Source organism: Pogona vitticeps, chromosome 11, assembly GCF_051106095.1.
Source record: "Pogona vitticeps strain Pit_001003342236 chromosome 11, PviZW2.1, whole genome shotgun sequence".
NCBI lineage: Eukaryota > Metazoa > Chordata > Lepidosauria > Squamata > Agamidae > Pogona > Pogona vitticeps.
The window spans coordinates 10,604,526-10,624,413 of NC_135793.1; the positions used below are offsets into that span (position 1 = coordinate 10,604,526).

Here is a 19,888-nt window from a genome sequence, read left to right on the forward strand (position 1 = left end):
CCATTAGTTTGGAAGGGCTGGTGGTAGATTGACTCAGAGCGCTTGTATGCTTAAGAGGTGACATCCTCTGCATTTATTTGTCTATACTGCTTATTTTAATTTTTGCTGGTGTTGCCCTAGCGCCCTTTTTACAATTATTCTTTCAAAAATTAAAATATTGTGTAACTTAACCAGAAACAAACAGTTAAAAGCAAGATGAAAATTAGACACTGAAGATATGCATGGTAATAGAATAAAGGACGTTACTGTTTTCTAATGCTCTAGAATATTGCTGAAATAATGACCTGTGTTACTGCATTGCAGAGAAAGATGGGCAACAGGGTGGAAGCAGAGAATCTGGACACATAATTGTCTTTGAAGAAGATCTGGAGTCCATCATGTTGTACTTAATTGACAGCTAGTTACAGCCAACACTCTCTGATCCAGTTATATTTGTAATTTTTGGACCCTTTTATTGGCATAAGAGTGATAAACACTGGCCAACCATAATTAGAAGCATGTGTGCTTTACAAAGTTTGTTGCTGTTCAAGTCCCAGCACCCATCCACAACTCATAAGGGTTTACCGGCAATGAAGCAGCTGGGTCAAATTGCCCATACTGCTGAATTACAGACTTTAACACCCATCCTTGAGGAAGGCACTTCTTATTGAAAAAAACAACAACCCAGAAACCTGATTTTGTGTAGGAAATAGAAGTGGAGATGGGGAGAGAGAATTAAATACAGGATGCAGCCAACAGTATTGCCAAGGAGTTGCCTTGTGGCAAGGATGCAATGTTGTAATGATGTTGGGCGTTGTTGTGGGTTTTCGGGCTCTTTGGCCATGTTCTGAAGGTTGTTCTTCCTATCATTTCACCAGTCTCTGTGGCCAGCCTCTTCAGAGGACTGGAGCAGGAACTCTGTCCATGTTGGGTGTCTTGCTAGTTAGGTCTCTTGATCACCGACTTTTATAGTTGTTGAGTATGCAACAATGGTTACCAAGCTATTTAAAAAATTGACTTTAACCATGTTGATTGTTGAAAAGACTCCAGATGCTTGGACAACAGCTCTCATCAAGTTCATTCTGGCCAACAGAGTAGGGCGGTTATAATTTGAAATAACTAGTGGGCCAAATCCTTAATGTGGGCTGGATGGGCAACTTTGGCAGGCCTGAAGGGACAGCTCTTTTAACACCAACAGCTGCCACAGGGCCCACCAGAGGTGAAAATGGCCAAAAACAGCTGGAAAAATATAACAAAACAGATTCTCTCTCTCTCACACACACACACACACACACATGCAATAAGAACAGCACAACTGCAAACTGGAAGGCCTAGACTGATACTTCCAGTTTTGATTGTGGGTTTTATGGGGTTTTGAATAGCCCTCTTACATTAGGGAGACCAAATGTAAAAAAAACCTGCCACTTTTGGAGGGATCATGGAGTGGAAATTTCCATTTATATAGAGAAAGACACACACACGTATGTGGGGGAGCTTCTGAGCGTGTGGTCCACTTTTCCCATACCCGTGTAGATCAACACATTCTGCCCCACACAAGAGTCTGAAAATTTGGGCTTTCCACATTTCTGGTACCCAAGGGTGACATGAAAGATGGCCACAAATGCTTCACCTCTTTCTGCACTAATTGGGAAGCTGAAATTCAGTGCACATGCCAGATGCCCATGTTACTAAAAATGAGTCTGTTATGGGTGTAACTATAATTCTCTTTCCCCCGTGATTGCCCTTCTGGGCTTATGAAATCACCCTGCTTGGGTTCAGCCATGAACTCACTCGCTGATGAACTCATGTCATTAATGCAGAATTGGTGCATGCCGCGGTGCCACTGCTTTTTGAAGAAGACTGAACGAGGCCAACTCAATTCTGTTTTTCATTAGTTTTGAAATGAATCCGCACCCCCTGATATCCATATCTTAAAACAGCTGCCAGGGCCATTTTTAAAAGCCCTGAAAATATTCCTTTACATGAGCACATCTCTGAATCAAGCCAAGCATAGCACACCATACAGCCTTTTGGGACATAGGAAGCTGCCTTGAAGTGGTGCATCTGCCCCATAGGCCTTGCTGGCTGGAAGCTGTGGGAGCTGTAGACCAACAAAATAATATTTCCAGGCTCTGACTTAACTCCGGATATAAGATGTCCTACAGGCATCTTTCCTCGCCCTTCCTGGAAGTGCACATGAATAAGAACACTTTATTGCTTTGTACCCAATCAGGCTATATTCAAAAACATAGATTAAGCCAATCATAAAATAGTATTTGGCATCTCATGCAAGTACATACACACAAGCATAAAAGGCATAAAATGACAAAATAATAGCAATAAAATCTAATAGCATTCTCAAAAAAGATGTGAGAGTAATGTCCCCATGCTGGAAGTGCCAAGGGGACAGTCTGAATACAAAACACATGTGCTGTCAATTAGCTACAACAACAACAACAAGAGCCTTAGAATTGCAGAGAAGGGACCCTATAGATCATCAAGTCCAGGCCCTTTCAAGGAGGCCCCAGGGTGAATCAAATTCCCAGCCTCTGGCTCTGCAGCCAGAGACCTAGACCTCTGAAGTATCTATCCAGTCGTTCACTGTACTTCCACCTTTGCTAAAAACTGGGACATTGTCTGACTCCACCATGAAATAATCAGATAGCCAATTTATACATCGAGCCGTGATGCAGTTGTGGTTAATTTGTTAGTTGTGTGAATCAGCTCTCTTTTTAAGGCTGAGTTAAATCAGCATTACAGCCCTGCCCTTCCAGCGCTTGTCACAGCAGGATTTCACCCCTCCCCAAATTTGATTTGTGTTGTTTTCTTTCCTTTCAGATCCCACATTGTGTTGCTGCTTTCACCCACAACCTGTTAATTATGCCCTCCTTGCTTTCACTCTACAGTCTCTCATTTTAGGAATTTAAATCACAGCCCTTAATGCTGCTTAAATGTAGGGTTTTGCCTGAATTGGCATTTTATGGTGGCACTAAACTCGTATTTAGATGCATTAATAGCTCTGGGTTATCACAAGGCTATTTTGCTCTTAATATGGAAAACCACTACATTTACTACTCCACCGCCTCCCCCTTCAGAAAGACTCAATGGTTGTTTGTTCATTGACTGAGGATAATATAGCCAAGTGCATAAACACAAACGTCTCCCAAACTAAAAATGTATCTTTGAAAATGGGCAACATTTGGCTTGAGCAGCTACCAGGGTGAATTATGAGGAAGAAAGCTGCTAGTTCAAATCTTCCCCTAGACCAGGGGTCTCAAACTGTGGCCCTCCAGATGTTCTTGGACTTCAACTCCCAGAAATCCTGGCCAGCAGAGGTGGTGCTGAAGGCTTCTGGGAGCTGTAGGCTAAGAACATCTGGAGGGCCACAGTTTGAGACCCCTGCCCTAGACAGTCTCTTTAGATGACTCACTTAGAAACTATAGAAGATGTTCTAGATTACAAGTGGAAAAGGTGTAGTCCTTCGAAAGTCATACAGTGGACCTTCGACTTACAGACTTTTCGAGTTACAGACTTCTCTGGCCACAAAATTTAGATTCGACTTGCAGTCAGAGAATTGACCTACAGACCAGAAAAAAACCAAACTGGAACAAAAATGGAACAAAAACGGCCGGATACAGGATTAATCCGTTTTAATGCATTGTAGGTTAATGGAGACTCAACCTACAGACTTTTTGACCTGCAGCTACCATTCCAATACGGATTAATTCCGTAAGTAGAGGGTCCACTGTATACACACGCAAACACAGAAACAATTCTGGCTAGGGCCAATTTGAACTACAGTCAATAGGTGGTGGTTGCTAATCCTAGGTTGAAAGTTCTCAACGGAAAACGTTGGTTTAAATGTGGAGATTTATATAGCAGCGAGGGCCTATCTTGTCAGATTGTTGTAGGAATGAATAAGATTAGGTATGATGAGGGTTTTGTGAGAAAGTGTTCCCAATGTTTCTTACATTTAAATATTTCAAAATTACAAAGGTTTAGATTTAACTACTTCAAATATTCAAAGGTTAGAATTGTAATTATTCAAATCTTTAAACGGTTTGTAAATTAATAAGCATTCTGTTAACATTTGCCAAATTTCAAGTGTACTTTTGTTATGAAAATATCTCCATGTGCCACACATTAAAAGGTAGTTTCAACAAGTATGGGAATTACTTAGAACTGGGAAAATGTCTCTTTTTATCAAGGCTACCTTAGGTGGGTGGCAACATTCTTGTTTACAATGAATGATAGGATGAATTGTGTGATTTTCTACCTGTCACCATAGAAATGTGTACCAAGTTGTGGATTAAGAACAGGTCTATGGCATTGGTGGGTGGAACAGATGTCTAGAGGTACAAAAATGTATTTATTGGATTCAACAGTCTTGACCAAAAATGGAATTTCTTTTCATCTGAAGTTTCATTCCGAGAAGGAACATCTTGTAAGAATTCAAGGCTTATGAAGAAACAAAACTGTACACATTTGAAACTATGAACAATTAAAAGTATGCTCTTATTGTAATGATATGCACAAACACACTTTGCCAATTGAGAAAATATGTAACTAGGTAAAATGTGTAAATAAATACACACGTTAGGTAAAGTTTGTAAAATATGCAAACACCACAATGTCTCACAACCTAGTACAAAAGAAGAATAGAAAAGAAGGAAGGAAGATCCTGTCTTTCTCCCAAGGTAACTTACTCTTGCAGAGTTTTGAATTTCTGGTATAATTCCTTGCGTTACACAATAATAGTACAGGAACTCAAAGTAAAATAGCGACAAGTTCCCCAGACAATCTACCTGTTTCTCATTAACTGCCAGCTAAAGCCTCAATAAATCACTCTGAGACATTTGTAGGAGAAAGAATAAAAATGTTTCAATACCGCAATAGTGAACAGATCAACAGCAAACAAATTGAGTGCTTCTAACAGATTAAAAAGAGGGAAAGGAACACTCAGCAGAGAGGCAGGGCTCTCTCTGAATTCAAAGGCAGGAGAGAACGATTGGTCAGTGCCGGAGAGATTGACAGTCACCCCAGCCCAGAAAGGTTCTTCCTAGTCAAACAAACAGCAGGTTGCAGGTGAGGTTGCAAGAAACTTCAACACCCACTGCAGATAAGATTTAGAGCACCACCATTAAATCATAGCTGAGAAATCTGCATATTTCTGTCTGTGTAACTTCTCATGCAGCACCCTATGGCAAATAACAGTGTGATCCTAACTCAAATACGTGCCAGCTGGAATGTGCCATTTAAACTGTCATCATGCTAGCAGGACTTGGTGTGCTGGCTGCTTACAGCACATATGCTGTGTTGGCTAAGATCATCTTGCAGAAGAGCCAAAGAATGGGTGAAACGAGGGAGGAGCTGGGGTACACATCCTGCCCGGGGTTACTGCCAATGTGCTGTCCTAAAGTTTGGCAAAGGTAAAAGCAGTCCTAAGAAATCTGAAACATGTCCAGGATGGGAAGGCTTTGGGTTCAGCATGACTTCGGACAGCCTAGTGTAAACTCACACACACACACACACACACACACACACACACACACACACACACACACACACACACACACACACACACACACACACACACACACACACTAGTGTGTCTTACTACACTTAGGAGCAAGATGTCAACCATTCCTAGGGGGTCACTGGAGGAAATAAAAACCAGCTCTGCTATGGTTGTATCATCATGAAAGAATACCCCACTAAAACAGCAGGGACTCATGAAAACAAATGTTATTTAAAGGCATGAATAATGCAGTGAATGTGATTTTACAGATTGAATAATGAAGCAGATGGAGTTTTTTTAAAAGAAAAATAATGGATAGGAATAGAGGAAATATTCACTCTCCTCACAACCCCATAATATGACATTCATACATACCCTGGCAAGTTCAGGAATTGGATATAGATTTCTACATATTTAAATCCTTTTCAAGCTTGTGTAAAAGCTAGTTGAAAAGGGCAAGGGCACAGTGTCATGGACATGAAAAGCATGACTGAAGATCTGAATAGGCTTTAAGATTGCCTTCATTCAAAATTACACTGAGAGCTTCTACTAAAACTTATTGCATTATATTTCAAGATGTACACACGGGCTTTTCTTACAATAGTCCCCTGCTGTTCAATATATATTCTTTTATGATTGTGAAATCTGAAAAGGCTCGCTACCCAAAGTGAACTTCTGCACTGAAGATGAACCTTCCTCTCCAGGCCTTTCTCTAACCTAAGATATGACTACTTTTTGACTCCTAGACCTATAAACACTCAACAGTTAACATTTGTGTATCCCTATATTAAACCAGAATGCCCCTGCAGGATAAAGTACCTATCTGTTCTTCCAAAGATTGAAGAGTAACATTTAAAAATTAAGTAGTTAGCGTTCCAGTTCCAAAGAGCTCCAGAAAGTAATTGGTTACTTTTATAGTTCCAACTTGCTAAAAAGCAATTATTTGCATTATCTTTACTTTGAAGAGAATATCAAAATGTAGGGGAAGACTATCTTCGTTACAAAACATACCTGATCATCTGCCAGCTCCTCATAACGATTAGAGTAACAAAAACAAATGCAGTAACAATATAGAAGAAGTGAAGGTATATTCCTTACAAATTACAGGTCTTAAGCCTTAGGTAGGGTATGCTCTATTATTTAACTCTCAGATTTTTTCTTTCCCATTGTGCAAATTTTGGTATATTCTTTAATAGCCCATAGGTATCTACTCTGATCTGTAGCAGCAGCAGCAGTAGTGTCCCAATAAATCTGTAGCAGACAAATTCAGTCTATGTAGTTTGTGCCCAGGGTAGAAAGAAATAATGGGTGCCTGGTAGCTTATAGATGTTGAAGATGAGCAATCCCTCGGGGGGGGGGGGGAAGAGTTGAAAACCCTAATTTAACACGTGTGAACACTCACAGACGTAAACCTAGTCTTGCAAGAGTTAAACCCACTGGAGATGTGCAGCGCCCCATCCTTAAGGGGTCAGTATCTTTTTAAGAGCACTAAATAGGTGCCTGCCCCTACCTGTGCCATTTTTGATTACACTTCATCCAATCCCTTTCTAGGTCCATCACAGGATTCGTATGTTTCCAAATCTCTGGAAGGGGCGGTAAATGTGGCCAGAAATGGAAAAGCACAAATGGTTCTGACCTGTGGCAAGTGTGGGGATCGAGAGCCATCAATTTTGGGGGAGTGGCAGACAGAAAGACTTTTACTGCCACCTACAAGTCCCCTTGCAGCAATTGTGCCGACAGCAACAGGTGCTGGGGTCTGCACGCCAACAAGGAAGAAACAGGTGGTGGGAGAGGGAGGAGGAAAAAAAAACAGACCTAAGCATGTCAAATCGAAGCACATATAAAGAATGCAGGCATTTATCCACAGATTCTCACATACTTGGTCATAACTGCAAACTGTTTAGTAAACAAAATAAGCTAGATTAGAAAAGGTAAAGGTAAATTTTTGTCCAGTCGTGTCCGACTCTAGGGGGTGGTGCTCATCCCCGTTTCCAAGCCATAGAGCCAGCATTTGTCCGAAAACAATCTTCCGTGGTCACATGGCCAGTGCGACTTAGACACGGAACGCTGTTACCTTCCCACCGAGGTGGTCCCTATTTATCTACTTGCATTTGCATGCTTTCGAACTGCTAGGTTGGCGGGAGCTGGGACAAGCGACGGGAGCTCACTCCGTCGCGTGGATTCGATCTTACGACTGCTTGGTCTTCTGACCCTGCAGCACAGGCTTCTGCGGTTTAGCCTGCAGTGCCACCACGTCCCTAAGATTAGAAAAAAGAGAGATAAAATTCTAGATTGCAAATTCTAGTCAGCAAAGATTATTTAAAATCTTTCACTTTTTTCACCATCCACTTTACCACAGAGTGTATGCTGGCTTTTGTCTGATCCCTCCCCAGTACCTCAGTAACTTTGGGCTTTATTGGGAAATTCTCCTGTCACTCGATTTTTCCTCTGGTGCCAAGCAGTTCAGTCTCCCTCGGTTCAAATCAGTGGGTGTCTTCATTTGAGAGCCTTAAATCTAAATGCTGGATGGAACGTGAAGGATTTATTGGGGTATTGTTTCACCTCAGGGGTAACCAGGAGCTCTTTGCTCTATCCCACTGTCACCCAAGAATCTCATAAATTCCCTGATCTGGCCCAGTTTTGAACATTTCTTCAATGACAGTGAACATTCCTATGAAGCATTCATATCTTGAACCTGCATGGTCCAATAGCTCAGTTTCACTTTCTTCCATATTTTAATATTTTTAATTTAGAACATTTCCATCTTTACAAGCATTTTTTTGGTAAATTTTGGCAAGTACATATTTTTTTTTAAAAAAAAAAACATTCTCACATCTCACATACTTTCTGCTCAAACTGATGTCTGCTCTCTAAGCCTTCTCAAACCTGGATGTACCAGATTTTTTTTTTATGTCAGCTCCCACAACTCCTTACCACTTGTGATATTGGCTGGGCCTTCTGGGAACTGAAGCCTAAAACATCTGCAAGTTGGGAACCACAGTTGTAGGCCAGTATAGCCAGCTGAGGTCTTTTGCATCACCAGCTACTTGATTTCTTAGAATGAGATGGGGAAAAAATGAAATCTGGAAACTTCCAAACAAAGCAGGGGTCAACCTATGGACTATGATTCTATCCAGACTGCAAGAAGAATTAATTCTACCTGTCTCTTTGTCTTCCTGTTCTTCTTCTTCTTCTTTGTTCTCATTGTTACTGATCTCATTGCCCCTCTACCCTGGAATAATGATGTAAGACAAGTATTATGGGATAAACGTGGGCCAGACTTTATTGAATATTTATTATTGCCCACCATAAAAGGGGGATCATGCTGTAGTGCAGAATCAGGTTTTGCACAGGGGTCTCAACGGACAAACAAATGTGCGAGTCCCTAGTCCCGCAGTCGTGAAGACAGCAAGAACCCGGTCGGTCCAAATTTGATCACCCCGGACCTTGAGCCACCTTCCCCTTGGTGACTGTTGGTCCGAGTGAGGCCACAGTGCATCTGCCATCCCCCTGCACTGTAATGGCACAATCCGCAGCGCTGGGAGGCCAGATGAGCTATAACATTACCTGTGATTGTGAGGGGATTCACTGAAAACTGTTCTATACACACTACTCGCCTGTGTGACCGGATATTTTCCACCTTTCCAAAATGCCAGAGCACCTCAACCAGTGTGGGATAGGAAAAATAAAATCCCCGCATCCAAGGGACAATCAGGATGTAGGTCAAAAATTCCTATCCGGCCCCAAAAGGCAATCAGACAAACTCACACTAGTACACAGAGTGGGTGAGTGGTGGGTTGCCAGCAAGGAAGAGGCTGAAGGGAGAGGAGAACTCCTCTTAAATAACACACTCCTTCGGCCCTCCCCTCCCAGGTCACTCTCAAGGGGCTTTGAATATCTTGCGATATCCCGGGAGGGCAGCAATGATGCTCTGTGCCGATGAAGCAAGCTCATCAGCAACGTGGACATTTGTTCACACTGCCACTGAGTAAGGGCCTGTTTACACTTCACAATAACTGCAATAACCCTGTGTTCTAAAACAAAGTGGGTTATAATCATGTGATGGTCCCATTGTATCCAAACAAACAAACAAACAAACAAATAAATAAATAAATTGCTCTTTGTGTCTCCTTTAGAATGCAGCATAACGCACACATGGTAAGAAGCCGCGGCGCCGAATCTCCTAGCTGTTGAGGCAACCCCCACGGATTGCTTCAAAACCAGTTACCCCCTGGCAAGAAGCCAGCTTCAAGCAGCGGCCGGGCACCCATCAGCTGGTTTGCACAGTGCCCAGAATCCCCACACCTTGATCCCCTTGGGAGAGGAAGCAGCATTGCAACAGCAATGAAGGCAGGTATATCCTCTCCACGGAGACACCCAGATGCCCCATCTCCTCTCCTTATCCTCTACCCAGCAGCCCAGCAATTGTGGAGGGGTCTGCTTTCCAGCTTGAGGGGGGTTCGGTGCTGCTGCTTCTCCCAGCTTTTTGGGCCTGTGCGAAACCGCTGCCTGGCTGCCCATCAGCTGACTGGGGCAAAGCTCCGTTGTTTTCTTTTTAATCGTTGCTGTCTGGTATAACGCTGTACCAGATAGCAACAATAAAAACATAAATACCACCCCCATCACAACAGGGGGGCAAAGGGCTGTAAAAGCCAGCCTGTGGGAGGGTTGTTCACACATGTGGAACTGATTTCAATGAATTGATTCCACATCTTTGGTAAAATAAACAGCGCTCTGGCAGAAAGCCAAACCCCCCCCCTCACTGTTGCATAGAAAGAAAGAAAAAGATTCCCTGTCAATTGAATCCATGCTTGCAAATATGTTGTGTAATCACCCAAATTTACATCAAGTTAAAACATATTAAACTTGATTTAAATGGGATGCGGGGGTTACTAGTGGGATTAGGCTATAAGACTTGGCATTGGATTGTTAGCTGCAGTATTGTTAGCATGTACCATTCCGTCATCCATCAGATGCAGTATTATTGTGACTCACCAGCAAAATCACCTGTGTGACTATAGCCAGTCAGATAATATGTTACTGAGAGTATCTGAGGCCAAGAACAGTGAGCGCACAAGCGGAAAAAGATGAGGGCACAGAGGAGAACAGATGAAGCAAGTATGTGAACAGTGAGTGTCAACAGCAACCGAAAGAGGACATCCTTTCTGACACAGAGAGCAGAGGGCAGGGAGAATTGTTTTATCCTTAATTGGGATTATAGCACCTATTTGTCCCTGCAGGATGGTAGATGAACAGTAAGAAGACAAAAATCATAACTGCAGAAGAACTACACAACCTTAATGTTGACAGTTAAGAAACTGAAATAGTTAATGATGTCTATTTATCAATTCTATAGTTAATCCAAATTTGTTTGTTGTTTAGGCATTAAGTCGCGTCCGACTCTTCGTGACCCCATGGACCAGAGCATGCCAGGCCCTCCTGTCTTTCACTGCCTGCCGGAGTTGGGTCAAATTCTGTAATCCAAATTACAGAAGGGCATAAACCAGAAAATTGGTGGCTCATGATGGTTCATGGTTTATGTCTACCCGTGAACCATGATGAACCACTCTAAGAAGCCAAATGTTTGTTATTCACTTTTGTGGAGGCAGCTTCAAGGCAAGATGATGGGGGCAGGGGAAGGGGTGGACAAAATATAAGGCCAAGGGGAAAAAGTTTGGGTCTTAGTTTCATTTGAACGAAATGGGATCTCCAGACTGACCCAAAAACCAGCTCAGTTCATGCTTTTTTCTGGTCTATGCCCATTTCTTATCCAGATATAGACAGCAACTAAGACATCAGAAGACGACTGAGTCTTGGAAGGGTAGCAAAGAAGGAACTGAAAAATATCATCAAATGGAAGGAAATATCACTGCAGATGAAAACCAAGACCATTTGTACCATTGTAATCCTGACAACTACATATGGGTGTGAAAGCTAAACAGTTGAAAAAAAAGCTGACAGAGAAAAGAATGATTCATTTGAAATATGGTGCTGAAGGAGAGCTTTAAGGATACCCTGGACTGCCAGAAAGACTGATCAAATCACACCTAAACTTCTCTCTAGAAGCCAACATTATGCAGATGGGCCTGTCATACTTTGGCGCATCATAAGAAGGCAAGAATTGCTGGAGGGGACAATAATGAGAGGAAAAGGTGAAGGCAGCACAAGAGAGGAAGATCAGTTAAGAGATGGATGGACTCTATCAAGGAAGCCACAGCCTTAGTTTACAGGAACTGAAGAGGGCTGTTAAGTGCAGGACAATTTGGCAGTCATTCATTTACAGGATTGCCATAAATATGAGGCAACTTGATGGCACTGAACAGGAACAGCAATCCCCATCCCCAGACATCATTGGGAACATCTTTCTGTTTCTAGTCCATGTCATTTTGGCCATATCACTTTGACACTTTGTTTTTGCTCACAATTCCATTTCCTCATTCTGTTCCACTTAGAGGCCATTGAAAATTTGTATATCCCAGTGTATTTTCTCTCCAATAGATATTTTAATGCATATTTGAAATGTCTATGCCAGGGGTCTCCAAACCACATCTGGCCCACCTTGCCATTTTATCTGGCCCGTCCCCTTCAGCCGTGTGTGTGCATGCGTGCGTGCGTGCGTGTGAATAGGGGGTGTGCATACATCCATGCGTGCATGTGGTGGAGTAGTGGGGTATGTGCATGTGTGCATCCATGAGGGTGGGCATCCATTTGTGCGTACAGGGGCATGAGGGGGCATGCATGCATACATGCACGTGGGTAGGTGGGCATCTGTGTATGCATGCAGGGTGTGTGGTGTGTGTGTGTGTGTGTGTGTATGTATGTATGTGTGTGGATGCACACATGTTCCTGTTTCTTTAGCCCGCCAAAATGTTGAAAATACCTGGTGTGGCCCTCATGGTCAAAAGTTTGGAGACCCCTGGATATCTGAAATGTCTATCATAAATTGTCACAATATTTATTATTTATGACTTAATTGCATTAATCCCCTGCCTTTTTGTCCCAGGATGCTGAGGAAGGCTTGCATGCCTTTCCTCCTCCACGCTTCAGCCTCGCAACAACTAACCTGTGAGGTTGACCAGGATAAGAGAGAGTGAGTGGCCAAAGATCATCCAGTAAATGTTCTGGCTTGAATCTGGTCTCCCAAGTCTGAGCCCAAAACTCTAATTGCTATACCACGTAGGATCGGAAAGGTGAAACATTCTGATTGGTAGCTAAGTTTCAATTTAGATGCATAAATAGGATTATTTCTGTTGGAACTGGTGAAGATCTAATTGCTTGCAAATCAGGCAAATCTCCACTTGCAAATCAGGCAAATCACACAGAATGAGTAAATAAGCTGGATCTGCACATACCCCTCTAACAGACTGCATCTTCATCTACCTACTCTCTAGGCGCTGATGCCACCTGCTTACTAACAGGTGCCAGGAGTTTCTAGAACTCCCTTGCCTGCAATTGTACAAAAAGTGCAGATTTTACACGTTCCACTTTTTCAGCAATGTCTTCCCTGTTTTTTTTCCAAGTGAGTTTTGTTGCTTTAAAAACTTTTCTCCCCCTTTTTCACTGTAAACACACACAGCGAAGGTCATACCGGCATGATTCAGCTGTTGTTTCAGGTATGCCAGACGTATCCCAGCTCTTCTGGGGAGAAAATGCTAGGTTTTTCACCAGGCAAGAGCAGATAATCAATAGCAAGGCATATACTTCTCCAGATTGAGGCGGGGGGAAACACACTCCAATTTCGTGCTGCACCGTGCAGAGGCAGAAAGGCAATTGGTGTTTTTCTCCTACCAAAAGCATAGCGCTCCCGTCAATGAGATGGTGAACATCGTGACTGAGCGTACCTGAAGAAAATTGATTTCAAAGTGAGGAGAAATATAACAGCAGCAACGACAAATTCACTCCCATTAAAGGATCCTTCTTTTCATGTATGTTATTTTAACAAATAAATGTTATTCTTAAAAAATAACTCATGCTTTAAGCATGACTTGAGATCTGAAAGACCAAAACAATGAACATCAATTAAAAATGAACAGAATAATAACTGTGTATTCGTGAAGGCTTTCACGGATGGGATCTAATGGTTGTTGTGGGTTTTTCGGGCTCTTTGGCTGTGTTCTGAAGGTTTTTCTTCCTGACGTTTTGCGAGTCTCTGTGGCCGGCCTCTTCAGACGACTGGAGCATGGACAGAGTTCCTACTCCAGTCCTCTGAAGAGGCCGGCCACAGAGACTGGTGAAACGTCAGGAACAACCTTCAGAACACAGCCAAAGAGTCCGAAAAATCCACAACAACCAGAATAATAACTGTCAAAGGCAGTAGCAGCATAAAACCTACTTGGAAATGACTATCACCAAACTCTTATTGAAATGAAACTCTCTCTGCTGCTTATTGAAAAGAAAGCAGTGAGGGGACCAGAGTGAACCTTTCTGGGGAAGAAACTCTGCATTGGGGGGAGAGCAGCTGGGAAGGGCCAGTTTTGGCTATCTTCCACTTTCTAAGCCTGATGCTGCTATTCTTTAAAAGAGAATTTGCAATCGCAGGGATACTGGTACAGATGCAGCCAATTATTTCAGTACTCTGTGCTTGAATCAGTTTGGTTTTGAAAGGTTACAGCCTTTAGCAGTTTGAATGGTGTCTCAGAGCAAATTGATAGCTGATAATAGATCAGAGTAATCTGATGAGGGCCTTCCAGAATATGCGCATAGACAAGCAGAGCAACATGATAAGAAACAAGATGATTAAAGAGAAAGGAAAGATCAAACTACACAATAGAAAAGCTGGCCACTGTATATAAATTCTATTCTTCAGAAAAACTCCAGTTTATGAATGTGGGATATTGTGATTCTGCACTCACAATTCAAAATGTCAGGACATCGCCTGATATTGCTGAAAAATATTGTGCTCACATTGTCAGCAGGAAAAAGGGTGCCATGCTTTACATAGCAAAGAGCAGTGACTTGATAGCACATAGCATCTTTGGAGGGTTTTTCCCCCTTAATTACCGAACAATGGTATAGGGACAAGATGTATGGAACAGGGACCAACGCTCTGAAAGATCATCCCCAGTCACAAAGCAAAAAACAATAATTTCACAGCTTAAATGAATGAGTTTATGAATATTTATTATCTACTTTTAAAAAAAAATCTTAAAAAAAACATGTCCACACCAAAAATATAAATTCTTTTTAATGTCTGTTTGGCCAAGAAGTTAAAAAATTAAAAAAGTCTGGGCATAAAACAGGATGTGAGCTGTTGCCTAATGAAGTCTTAATAACACTATAGCCAGGGTGTATGAAACCGTTAAAAATTGTACACCAAATAAAAAGGGCTTCACTCTGAAAGGGTCATAGGTTTTGTCAGCCACATCAAGTACGTGAAAATCCTCCATTTAAAACCTGGGAACTGAATTTGTTTTACAGTCCATATCTCTATTATACTCTTTTCTGTTAGATGTTCTCATATTAGTAGCCAATGAGCATCCTGCAAGTTAAGCAGTCAATGTAGGCATTTTCTATTGAACCCAATTTGTGCAACTTAGTGTGCTATAGAAAATGCCTTCACTGACTTTTTAACTGATAGCAATTCATACCTAAAATTTTATCACTGGATGTCATGAAGAAGATATCGGCCAAAGACTTTCAGATTAGTTGGGGAATTACTTGAATTTCCAGAATGTCTGATATCTCTGATATTTGCTGGCTTTAGATTGAATATGTTCATTATTCATGGAAGTTTTACCCCCCCTCCCGGGGGGGGGCTTCTAGGACTTAAATGCTTTCATTCCTGGTGTCACTGTGGGGACAATAGGGATATGCATCATTGTTTATTTTGCTTTTGTAGATGGGGAGGAAAAACTTCAAATGTTTTCAGCTCACTGGGTAAGGTTACAGAAGATTTGGGATTTTTTTTGTGTGTGTGAACAAAATGTATGTTACAAGGGCTTCTTTTTCTCTCTCTCTGTGAGGTGCATGCATGTTTGGCCTGGAATAAAGTAAAGAACCAGAGAGAGAGAGCAAGGGCACAAAGCTGGAGACCAACAAGACTAGAGGAACTAAGGGACTTTACATTTCTGATTATAAGCCCTCATTGTGAGAAATTCAGCTCTTGAACTGTGAACTTTTTGAACTATGCTTTTAGCAAGTTGACAAAAACCATCTGCTGCTAATTGAGGGAGGAGCGCAAACTCGGGGATTAAGAAGACCCTAGCATAGGTACGAGTATCTTCCTGAGCAAGCAGATTCCACACCTGTCCACTAGTGATGGAAGACCCACTAAGTGCAACGAAAAGCATTCCATACTTCACAATAGGAGAATATCGAGGGAAAAACAAAGCATCATCTAATGCGCATGCTCAGCTAGCAACCTGCCCAGAAAGAATATAAAAGGAGGAGTCCAGGCAGGTAGAATCTGTCTGCTGAGACCAAAGACTTTTGAAACGAACTACTTTCTTTGGCACTTGGAGGATGCAAATCAAGAATTATTCTCTCTGGTGAGTACGAGTATGAGGTGTGAATGCGTGGCATGCATGGAACTCCTTTTATTAGAATTGTAATCAATAGGTAATAAAGTATATTCAATAAAGTATGGTTCTTCTTGGGATACAAAAGTAGTCACCTTTTAATAACCTCTCTTTTGGCATAGAACATTTGAGGAGTTTGAGACAATGCTTCTTGCTAATGCTGCTGCTGGGCAAAAAAAGGACTCGTCTTTTCACTGTGGCGCAGGAGCACAAAAATCTTAGAGCAGTCAACGTTAGTTTTTTATTTATTTATTTATTTATTTATTTGACATGGTGTCTTTTGGACACTTTTGGAGGATGAAAAACCTGCAAATTGCATCCTTACTAGATGACAGTCTCTATGTTGTTTGACTCGTGACTGACTCGTCGTGATTGATGGCTTCTGACTTTGTTTGTGCTGACCTGGTCTTTTGTTCCTGGCTTTTACCTTCTGATTCCAGACTCTCATTCTGCAACAGTCTACAAATCAGGCCAGGTAGAGGTCATGGTAGCCTTCCTTCCCATTTGCTTCCATTTCACCTTGACCTCAGTGACACAAAAGCAGTGTCTGACAACACGGAAGAACTGGTGTTGCATTTTGAGGGACAGATTATGCTTGATGAAGAACCACCACTAATTTAGACACCGTTCTTGGTTGGTTATTGAAATTGTCTGGATCTAAATCAAATTGGGAGTCCACCTGAGTATTCCAAAGAATGCAGTTACATTGGCAGCTAAAAGTGCCCCAGAATTGCGGGTCGAAAAATGAATCTGAACATTGCTATTCTTCCTTTTCAAATAGATCTGTCTGGAAGTATGTAATAAAATACGATGCAGAACTGGAGTTAGCTGTGTATTGTCTATCATAGCTCAGAGTCTGTGAGACGCTTTGGATGGTCCTCACATATGCTGTCTGATATGCAATCTCCCAAGATGAGCTGCAGGTGCTGTGGAGAAATAGAAAACCAAAGCCTGATAGCTTAACTACCATTGAAGGAGGAAAATTGCAATTACCTCCACTTGCTTGGTAGAGGAGGTGCCCATTACAAAACAAAACAGTGAGGCTGTCCACATTGGCATACAGAACAATATATGGATCATTTTTGGTACGGTTTGGTTTGAACCAAATGATGGCATCCAGATGTGCTTTCGCTTAGATCGATCCATTCTGCCCTGGTGGGAGCTGCCACACATCTTTCTGGCCCAGCAGTAGAACACGTGTTATGTTCTGTATGATTCAGCACAATGCTAATTAGCTTATTGTGTAGCCTGTGCAGATGGTTAGCCCGTACCCAAATGGAACTCTGGGCAGTGCTAAACGAAGAACAACTTTGTGATGTATCAGGTGGGTTGTGACATGAAAAAGAAGGAACCCCCTCCTCTGTTTTTGTCATCTTCTATTTTTAATATTTCCCTAACTGTCACAGAAAAATTATAACACCATGCTAGGTTATCCCCTCCAGCACCTGTCAAGAGTCTCCTCCATGTGGTGCTGGAGGAGGCTCTTGGGAGTCCCCTGGACTGCAAGGAGAAGAAACCTATCCATCTTGCAGGAAATCAACCCTGAGTGCTCACTGGAAGGACAGTTCCTGAAGCTGAGGCTCCAATACTTTGGCCATCTCATGAGAAGAGAAGACTCCCTGGAAAAGATCCTGATGTTGGGAAAGTATGAAGGAAAGAGGAGAAGGGGATGACAGAGGATGAGATGGATGGACAGGGTCATCGAAGCAACCAACAGGAATCTGACCCAACTCCAGGAGGCAGTGAAAGACAGGAGGGCCTGGCGTGCTCTGGTCCATGGGGTCACGAAGAGTCGGACATGGCTTAACGAGTAAACAACAAGCTAGGTTGCCATTTCAATATGCCACTACCTTTATCTAACAAAATAAAGGAAAATCATCCCAGTCCCCCGAATGATGACTGCAAGAAAATAATAAAACATTATTTTTACTGCCCATGCTGCCTGAGGGGAGGGAATGGAGGGAGTGATCTGTCAGAACCAATAGGGAGAGACCCAGAAGAATCCTGGCTAAAAAAAAAAGAAGGGATTGTGCTTCAACCCCCTCTGGGGTGATGTGACTCTACCACTGCTATTGCCTTAAATTGATGATGTGGGAAACGTTTGAAAGCATTTCCAGTTTAAACATCCAGTATTAGAGCAAAGCTGTACTTTGCGGGTGGGAAAGCTGTTCCACAGAATTAAGCCATATTTTATAGACAGGCAGGTTGTTACATATAGAACTGGGGTGTACTTTGTAAGTGGAAAAGCAATGCCATGGAACTAGCCTGTGCTTTCCGAGCAGCATCAAGTTCTGAAATGTTGAATTAACAGGGAGGTTTAGGAAAGGCAATCCTGAAAAGGTGCATAGTGCTTTTAAAACGAGGTTTGAACCGCTCTATACTAAAAGTCACTTCAAAACAATCAGCCAGCTCTCCAGCTAAATCTGGAGCAAGGTCACTGTACAATAACATTGCCTGGCAAAAGAATCTGTTTCATGGCTGACAATTGAGCATGAATATAAACAAAGGAGGGGAGAAAAACCCCTCTAGATCCTGAAGTGCAGATAGAGTAAATTGGTTTGTATTATGTAAAACAGTGGTTCTTAATCTTGGGTTACTCAGGTGTTTTTGAACTGCAACTCCCAGAAATCCCAGCCAGCACAGCTGGTGGTAAAGGCTTCTGGGAGTTGCAGTCCACAAACACCTAACCCAAGGTTAAGAACCACTGATGTAAAACATTGCAACGTGTTAACATGCCCAGTAGATGACCAGCAGATGACTTTGTGGATCCAGTAACTTGCTCTAGGTAAAGGTAAAATTTCCCCTTGACAATTTTTTTTGTCCAGTTGTGTTCGACTCTAGGAGGCGGTGCTCATTCCCGTTTCCAAGCCGTAGAGCCAGCGTTTGTCCGAAGACAATCTTCCGTGGTCACATGGCCAGTGCGACTTAGACACGGAACACTGTTACCTTCCCACCGAGGTGGTCCCTATTGATCTACTTGCATTTGCATGCTTTCAAACCGCTAGGTTGGCGGGAGCTGGGACAAGCGACGGGCGCTCACTCCGTTGCGTGGATTCGATCTTACGACTGCTTGGTCTTCTGACCCTGCAGCACAGGCTTCTGCGGTTTAGCCTGCAGCGCCACCACGTCCCTTTAGTAACTTGCTCTACCTGTGTTTTATTCCATCAGTGATTTAGTCTCAGTGATTGGCAGAAAATGAGCAATGAAGCAAAAAACAAAACAAAAAGCAAAAACTACAAATCAGGCCATTTTGTGGTTCATTTTATGGCACTTCAGGGAAAATGAAAGGAGCAGGGCTATGTTCAATCGAGGGCTCCAGCTCCACAGGATAGCACAGCCCTAACAGAGACCCAATTGAGAAGAAAGGCAGGAAAAAGGGGGAGTTTACCTCCCTTCTGTGATGAGATGGGTTTTTGAGTTAAAATCTTTTAAGGCATATGGGTTTTGTAATTATGAAATGAGCCAGAGAGGTTCCATCTTGTTTCTTTGTATATAGTATCTGTGCTATGCTGACAAATTGTTTTCTAGGCGAGCAGAGAGAATGTTATTCTGAAGGCCTGAGAAAGGACTCTGTGTGATTAGATAGATGGGAATTGTTGTGACTCTTTGATAAACCACAGAAAACCCAAATAACATCTGGTGCGTATGGGAAGGAAGTCATGTGGTGCAACAGGACTGTTTGCCTAGTAACGAACTCTGATTGGATGACATCGTGGGAAGGTGCATTAAGCCCTTGCCAGTTACTCTTGAAAAAGGAACTTTTTCTCTATAGACATTGTCTTTCCAAGACCGACCTTTCAGTCTGGTGACCTATCTACATGGACTGCTTTGCTGGATTACTTTTGGACTTATGGGATTTTTCCTAAGGACTGTG

The 19,888-nt window shown here is 42.4% G+C and overlaps 1 long non-coding RNA gene across 1 annotated transcript in view; it reads right to left on the minus strand.

The window, feature by feature from the left end:
• LOC144584457 (uncharacterized) overlaps positions 1–19,888 on the minus strand; it is an 855,455-nt gene that overhangs the window by 590,999 nt on the left and 244,568 nt on the right. The window lies entirely within an intron of this gene.